Raw genomic sequence first — 6,417 nt, forward strand, 5'->3', positions numbered from 1 at the left:
CCCATCCTTCCCAAACAAGCACTGAGTGCATGCCCCACGCGTCAGCCGGCTGGTGGGCAGAGTCCGCCCAGGCCCCGAGGCAGACAAGCTACCTTTCAGTACACCTGCCCACAGTTCCTCCTTTCTCTCTACTTGGAAATTATGGTCAGGGATTATGAACTCAGATTCTATAACCAAAATAACCATGAAAGGTGTGAGTGTCTTTCACGTTTGCCAAACTTAAGGCGCGTCCAGGTAACTGGTAGGAGGTGCTTGGGGGGGAGGCTAAAGGGAAGATTCACGTAACATATTTATGGTCGTGACAAGCTCTCCGTCAGGCTTACCCGAGCTCCCTCCATCCCCAGAAAGTTGAGTCTGGGGATGGACTCGCTCAGGTAATCAGTCACAGACAAGCACTCCAACTTCCCAGGCCCTCAGGGACCCATGTTGACAGACCCGGGATTATACGCAAGTGGGATTCACGCGGCGGGGCCAGAACCAGGGTGGCCCCCAGTGGCCTTGCGGTCCCCATCCTGTTCCAGTTCCAAGGCCGCCTCGATCACCTCGTCTCCGTCGAAGATCCCCGTGAAGCGGACAGCTCTGGCTCTCCGCTGGCCGTGCCGCCTGTGCCGATCGTGGGCCACTCTGAATCTTTTGCTGCTCGTCCTCACTCAAGTCTGAGTCTCTCGCCAGTAGCCGAGTCAGCAGAGTGACAATGACAGTATTTCACTGCCTGGATGGTGAATGTGTTTTCAGTTTTTTTGTTTTTTTGCTTTAGCTATTATTTATTTTCTCCTGCACGCCCCATCCCTATGCCGCCTTGACTCTTTCTCCCTCCCTCTCCTTCTTGACCTCAGGAGTGTCTGTTAGTGGCGGTCAGTCTTCACACACATTTTGCTTTGCAGAATCATGTGCTATGTAGACGTGTGATGTCTGTCTTTGTCCCTCCGACTGGGTTTACTCATGCTTCCCTTGAGCTCCCGCCATGTTGCTGTAAAGGGCAGCTCTCCCCTAGTGGCTGAGTCGTGTCCACGGTGTGGCTAGACCCGGTCCTGACCCAGCCCGCTGTCCCTGGGCGCTGAGGTCGTTGGCCAGCGGCAGCTGCTGGAAATTACGCTGCGATCGACACTGTAGAGTGTTTAGTTTTTTGAGTTGATGGTTTCGTGTTCTTCACATAGATGCCCAGGAGGGGGGCTGTGGGTCACAGCGAATTTCCTTTTTTAGTTTTTAACAGAAATCCAGATAGCTTTCTCCAAGGGCTGCCCTTGCCTGCGTCCCCCCCAGCAGGGTAATAGGCTGCTCTCGCCCCAACCCTCTCCAGCTCTTCCTGTTGGGGCGTCTTTGTAAGGTGAGTTGTTCTTGTGGCTGCGCGATATTTCCCGGTGGTTTTTAACCTGAGCCTCCTTTGTTGGAAGTGAGTGAATATTTTTGCTTGGTCTCTTGGCCTCTGGCTCGCCTCCGTGTGCACTGTCTGTTCAGATCTGTCACCCATTTATTAACTTTTTTTTAATTGTTAAATCGAATGTTTTTCATTTACCAATTTTAACAACTATGCCACATTAATCCACGATGTAGGAAGAGAAATTGGGGGAGGGGGGCTGAGGGTGGATAACGAACTCTGCTTTCTGCTCAATTTTTTGGTAAACGTAAAAGGGCCCTAAAAAATTAAAGCTTCACTATTATTTTTAAGTGGCAGCGGGTAGCCATCACCTGGATCCGGAATGGGAACCCACGTGACCCGTGTGCAAATGGGCCACGGTGAGCAATTGCTGGGGTCCACACAGCACCTTTTCACCCAGCAGCGGTGTGTCGCGAGCTAACCCGGGGGGCCAACCACGAGCTTCGCTGTTGCGCAACCGCGGAGACGCGCTCCAGGGCCGTGCGCTCTGGGCCACGCGCTCCCGGGCCACGCGCTCCAGGGCCACGTGCTCAGGGCTGCGCGCTCCAGGTCCGCGCACCTTCCCACGGCGTCTGCACCCCACCCTCGCCCTGCGGTCTCCAGTTTGGTCCTCAAACCTGCTTTGGTGAAACATCCTTTAAACGCGTCCAGGAGGGTCTTTCCCCAAAGGTGGGAGGCAGAGCAGGCGATGTGCGCATTTTGAACTCAAGTATCCACTCCCCTCCTCGAGCTACCGCGCGGGGTCTCTGGGCTGGGTCTAAAGCGAGGACATGACAGGCCCCGGGGGTCCTGACCTGTCACAGCCCCCCCTCTCCCCCAGGCACCCACTCGAAATGAGGGGCGGTCGCGAGAGCGCTGACCAAACCCCCGGCGCGTCTCAGGGGCCGCTCCGAAGCTCACATTCTGGATGATGAGTTTTTCCAAATCTCCGCTGAGCCGCTGGTGATGAGGTCGGCCCCGCACACGGGTCAGTCTCACCGTTGGTGCCGGAGGAGCCACGCCGTGGTCACTTTCTGGGATTGTGGGCGGAAAGAAAACCAGTAGGGGGCACCCGGATTTGAACCGGGGACCTCTTGATCTGCAGTCAAATGCTCTACCCCTGAGCTATACCCCCTCACCCGGGAGAGGTTCTGATCTGGCTTCATTTCACTGGGTTGCAGTATCTGGTCCCCTTTGATGCATCATAATTTTTTCTCAGGGAACCGATGAGAACTTGCAGAATTGAGTCCTTCGAAGCGACGCCCTGGAGCCACCAGCCCATGCTTCCTCTCCCACAGAACCGCTCTCTCCCTGTTGGGTGACACCTCTGCAGACTCTGCTTCCAACCCGCCCCCTTCCTTCCTTGTGAAGCCAATTATCACTCATCCATCTGCATCTTTGTTCAGTGGATTTATACCTTTGATTGCTTTATTACAGCCAGGAAAATGTTCCTATTTTTAAACATCATATACTGTGAAAATATATATTATAAATATATAAACATATATAAAAAGTGAAAATATATAAAAAAGTGAAAATATAGAGAAAGCAAACAGTGATCTGTATTTTAGTAAAAAAAAAACCCTACATTTTCCTGTTTTGAAGTAAAATACTCAAAGCATATCTCAAGTCTCCACATCCCCAAATATACTATTTGTACTGTTAAGTGTGTGCAACTTTTTAAAGCATAAATATTCTCGGGATGGTAAGAATTAGCAAGCCTTGTTCAAAATGTGTATTTTCTCATTGTTTCTAAATTATGTAGTTCTTTTTTAAAAAACTATTTTGTTGTTAAAAAAATAAGTTGTAGCTAGAGGTACACTTCAAGTATTAAGCACTAACATAGCTGTATAGATGGAGATATTTAGAAATTTTAAAAATTGTTGATGCTTTGATGAGCTGAGCGATCACATAATAAAGTTGCTTTTGCTGATATCTTATACCATTATAAAAAAAAATACTTGTTTTGAATTTAAATCAAATGCACTACTCTATTACCTGCAGGTTTTTTAAAATTTTTTAATATGAAAAATCATCTCTTCCCTAAATCCTACTTAAACTGGTAAAAACCAAAACCAAACACTGTCATGTAAACTGTCACAGATTCCTGGAAGACAGATAAATAGTTAAAAGAATGTAAGAGGGGGTGAAAAAATTAAGAATTAAAAAAAAAAAAAAAACACTTCCAACCCAGAGTTCTGAACCCAGGGAAACTAGTATCCAAGCAGGAGGGTAAAAGAGACATTCCCGGGTGCACAGCCCAGGCATTGCAGGAGGACCTCGCTCAGGTGCCGAAGGGGCGCAGCGCCCCCGGGGAGACGGATTTTTCAGATGCCCAGAAAGGCAATTCTTCTCCGCGCAGAAGAAGAACCCGTCGTGGCGCGAGCGAGCCGGGCGCAGCCCCTGACCTGTGCGCGCTCCGGGAGGCGCCTCTCCCGCCAGCAATCGCGGCACTGACGTTTCCAGCAGCCAGAACACCCCAGGGGCCAAGCGAGGAGGCTTTTGCAAAATGGTCAGAGCCAAGAAGAAGAGCTGAAGACGCAGGAGCGGCGCGCACCAGAGAGGAGAGGAGCGAGGGCGCGGAGAAGAGGCCGCGCCCGCGACCCGCAGGAGGTGCCCAGAGGGGCCTGCGGGCCGAGGCGGACTCGGAACAGGGACAAAACAGAGACCCGTGACCCCGAGGGGCAGTGGTGGCATTAAAATGTTGGTTATTAAGTTATACAAAAACATGCAATCAGAAAAATATCTGGGTGGCCAGAGGGTGCCGAGGGCGACCCGTGGGGGGCAGCGCGGCGTGCGCGCCCCTGCGCCTGGCCAGGGGGCTGGACCCGTCCATTTAGCGCCCGCCCTCTTCTAAGTCCCCCCCGCCCAGGGATCAAGAAACATCTTTTCTGCAGAAGCAGCAGCGCAAAGGTCAGTCTGGCCTGCCAGCCCTCCGCGGCGCACCCCTGCGCGCAGTGTGGGGCGCGCTGACCCCCGATCTCCCGCGGGGCGCCCGCAGCGGTGGCTCCCAAGACCCAGTTCCTCCTCACCACTGGGCGAGGCCCAGGCTTCTTGGCTTTAACGAGGCCTCCAGGTGAGCCTGACGCACCCAGAATCGAGAACCACAAATTTCTTGGTCTTCATCCAAGTTCTCAGCAACCGGGGCCTTGCTGGGGTGCAACAAAGGCCCAGCGTCTGGAGGTGTTTCTCAAGGTGGGGTCTAGTGAATCCGGGAGGAGTCTGGCCCCAACTCCCAAGGTGATGCCTAATACAGAAATCAGAGGATGGTCATGGGGTGCAGTCCAGCACCCAGTCACATCCTGGTGTCCCCACTAGGTTTGGTCTCGCTCTTGGAAGTGGGTGGCCCCTGTTCGCCCTGCTCAGCTGAGTGCTGCTCTCCTGACCGGCCCAGGTCTGTAAAACGCTATTCAGATGGCTTCACTTTTTGACTGATGGGAGAGCGGCAAGGGAAGAGTCATCAGCGCAGCGCAGGGTTCTGAAGCCTCAGTCAGGAAGAGTGGGGTCAGGTCCTGATCCTACCAACAAGGAGTGCTCAGGTGCGCTGGGCCAGACCCCTTACCTCGAACCTTGTTGTCAGGGGTCCACTGTGAAGGGACCAGACCAGGGACTCTGAAGACCCTTCAGCTATAAATGGCGGTGCCAGCGCTTTTCCAGAAAGGGAACAGAAGCCCCTGAGGGAGGGAACGTGTGGCTGTTTTGCATCAGAGAAATAAAATTGTAGTGGGACAGGCTTGGCAACTTCCCGGAGGCCCGGCACGAATGAGCATCCGTGGCAAAATTTATAGGGACTGGCAGGTAAGGCTGTACAGGTGAAAGGCGTTACTTAGCCACAAGCGCACAGCAGGGGGTATAGCTCAGGGGTAGAGCATTTGACTGCAGATCAAGAGGTCCCCGGTTCAAATCCGGGTGCCCCCTTCCTTTTCCATCCTGGGTCACTGGAGGTGATGGTGAAGATTCAGCTTCTTTCCCTAAATCTGCATCTCAAGCCTTTTAGACCCAGAAAATAGTAACTTAAAACCTGTCGCTAAGTGCCAGTAGAATAGGGATTTCCTTCAACTCTTGCTTTTCATTTCAGTTAAGGCAGGTCTAGTTCTACTAGGCTGGCTTAGATTTACTTTTTTTAAACATGTTTTTATTACCCCAAATCGGTGGTGCGCTGGGGGGGAAAGTGCCGGTTCTCAGTATTGCCCATTTTCATGGTGTGAATAATCTCACTCGGCCAATTTCAAGCGATAAACGCAAGACACATGGCGCTGGGAATGAGCGACTGCGGGGCGAGCCAGCTCCCGCTGAAACAGCCTGTTTTCTGCTGTTGCATCCTGTCTTCATTTGCTGTGGCTGCTCCCCTTTCATGCTGTTACCCCTTTTTATGCTGTGAGGCAGCTACCAAACTGCAGTACCTATAGCTACTGCTTCTTCCCCTCTGGCCTTTCTGTGTTCTTTGTGTGATGCCCTGTCCTGAGCCAGAGTCTCAACTTTCTGCCTCTATGTATCACCTTACTCCAAGTTGTGTGCAGCTCATCTTTTCAGGTCAAAAAGCTTCTCTCAACAGTTCTTGGAAGGAAGATCTAGTGATGGTGAAATCCTTCAGGTTTTGTTTCTTTCTCTTTCTTCCTTTTTTTTTGGTCTGGGAAAGGCTTTATGTTGCCTGCACACCTGAAGAATAACTTTCCTGGATAGCGTAGTCTTGGCTAATCTTTATTTTTCAATATTTTATTTTATTTTTTTTAAAGATTTATTTATTTATACAACCAGGAGGATGAGAGAATCACCAGAGCCAGAGCGGGGAGCAGAGCAGGCAGAAGGACCGAAGGACACTGCTGAGGGGAGCAGCGGGCGGCAGGAGAGGTCTGCGCGCCATGTGGGACCCTCCTCCGGTGGCCGGGGATGGAACCGGCACTGCAGAGGCTGCGGGCAGCTTTGCAACCCAGTGCTCAACCGCTGCGCCATCAGGGAGGCCCTATTTTTCAATATTTTAAGCATGTCATTGCACTCTTTCCTGGCCTGTAGAGCCAAGATTTCTGTTGAGAAATCTGATGATTGCCTGATGGAAATAT

The 6,417-nt window shown here is 51.7% G+C and overlaps 2 non-coding genes across 2 annotated transcripts; one reads left to right on the forward strand and one right to left on the reverse strand.

Moving 5' to 3' along the window:
* Positions 1-2,420: 2,420 nt before the first annotated feature.
* Positions 2,421-2,492, reverse strand: TRNAC-GCA (transfer RNA cysteine (anticodon GCA)). The gene has a single exon. It is a non-coding gene; the product is annotated as a tRNA-Cys (tRNA).
* A 2,711-nt stretch (positions 2,493-5,203) lies between these two features.
* Positions 5,204-5,275, forward strand: TRNAC-GCA (transfer RNA cysteine (anticodon GCA)). The gene has a single exon. It is a non-coding gene; the product is annotated as a tRNA-Cys (tRNA).
* Positions 5,276-6,417: the final 1,142 nt, after the last annotated feature.

This window comes from Talpa occidentalis, unplaced genomic scaffold, assembly GCF_014898055.3.
Source record: "Talpa occidentalis isolate TD23 unplaced genomic scaffold, MPIMG_talOcc4v2.1, whole genome shotgun sequence".
Lineage (NCBI taxonomy): Eukaryota > Metazoa > Chordata > Mammalia > Eulipotyphla > Talpidae > Talpa > Talpa occidentalis.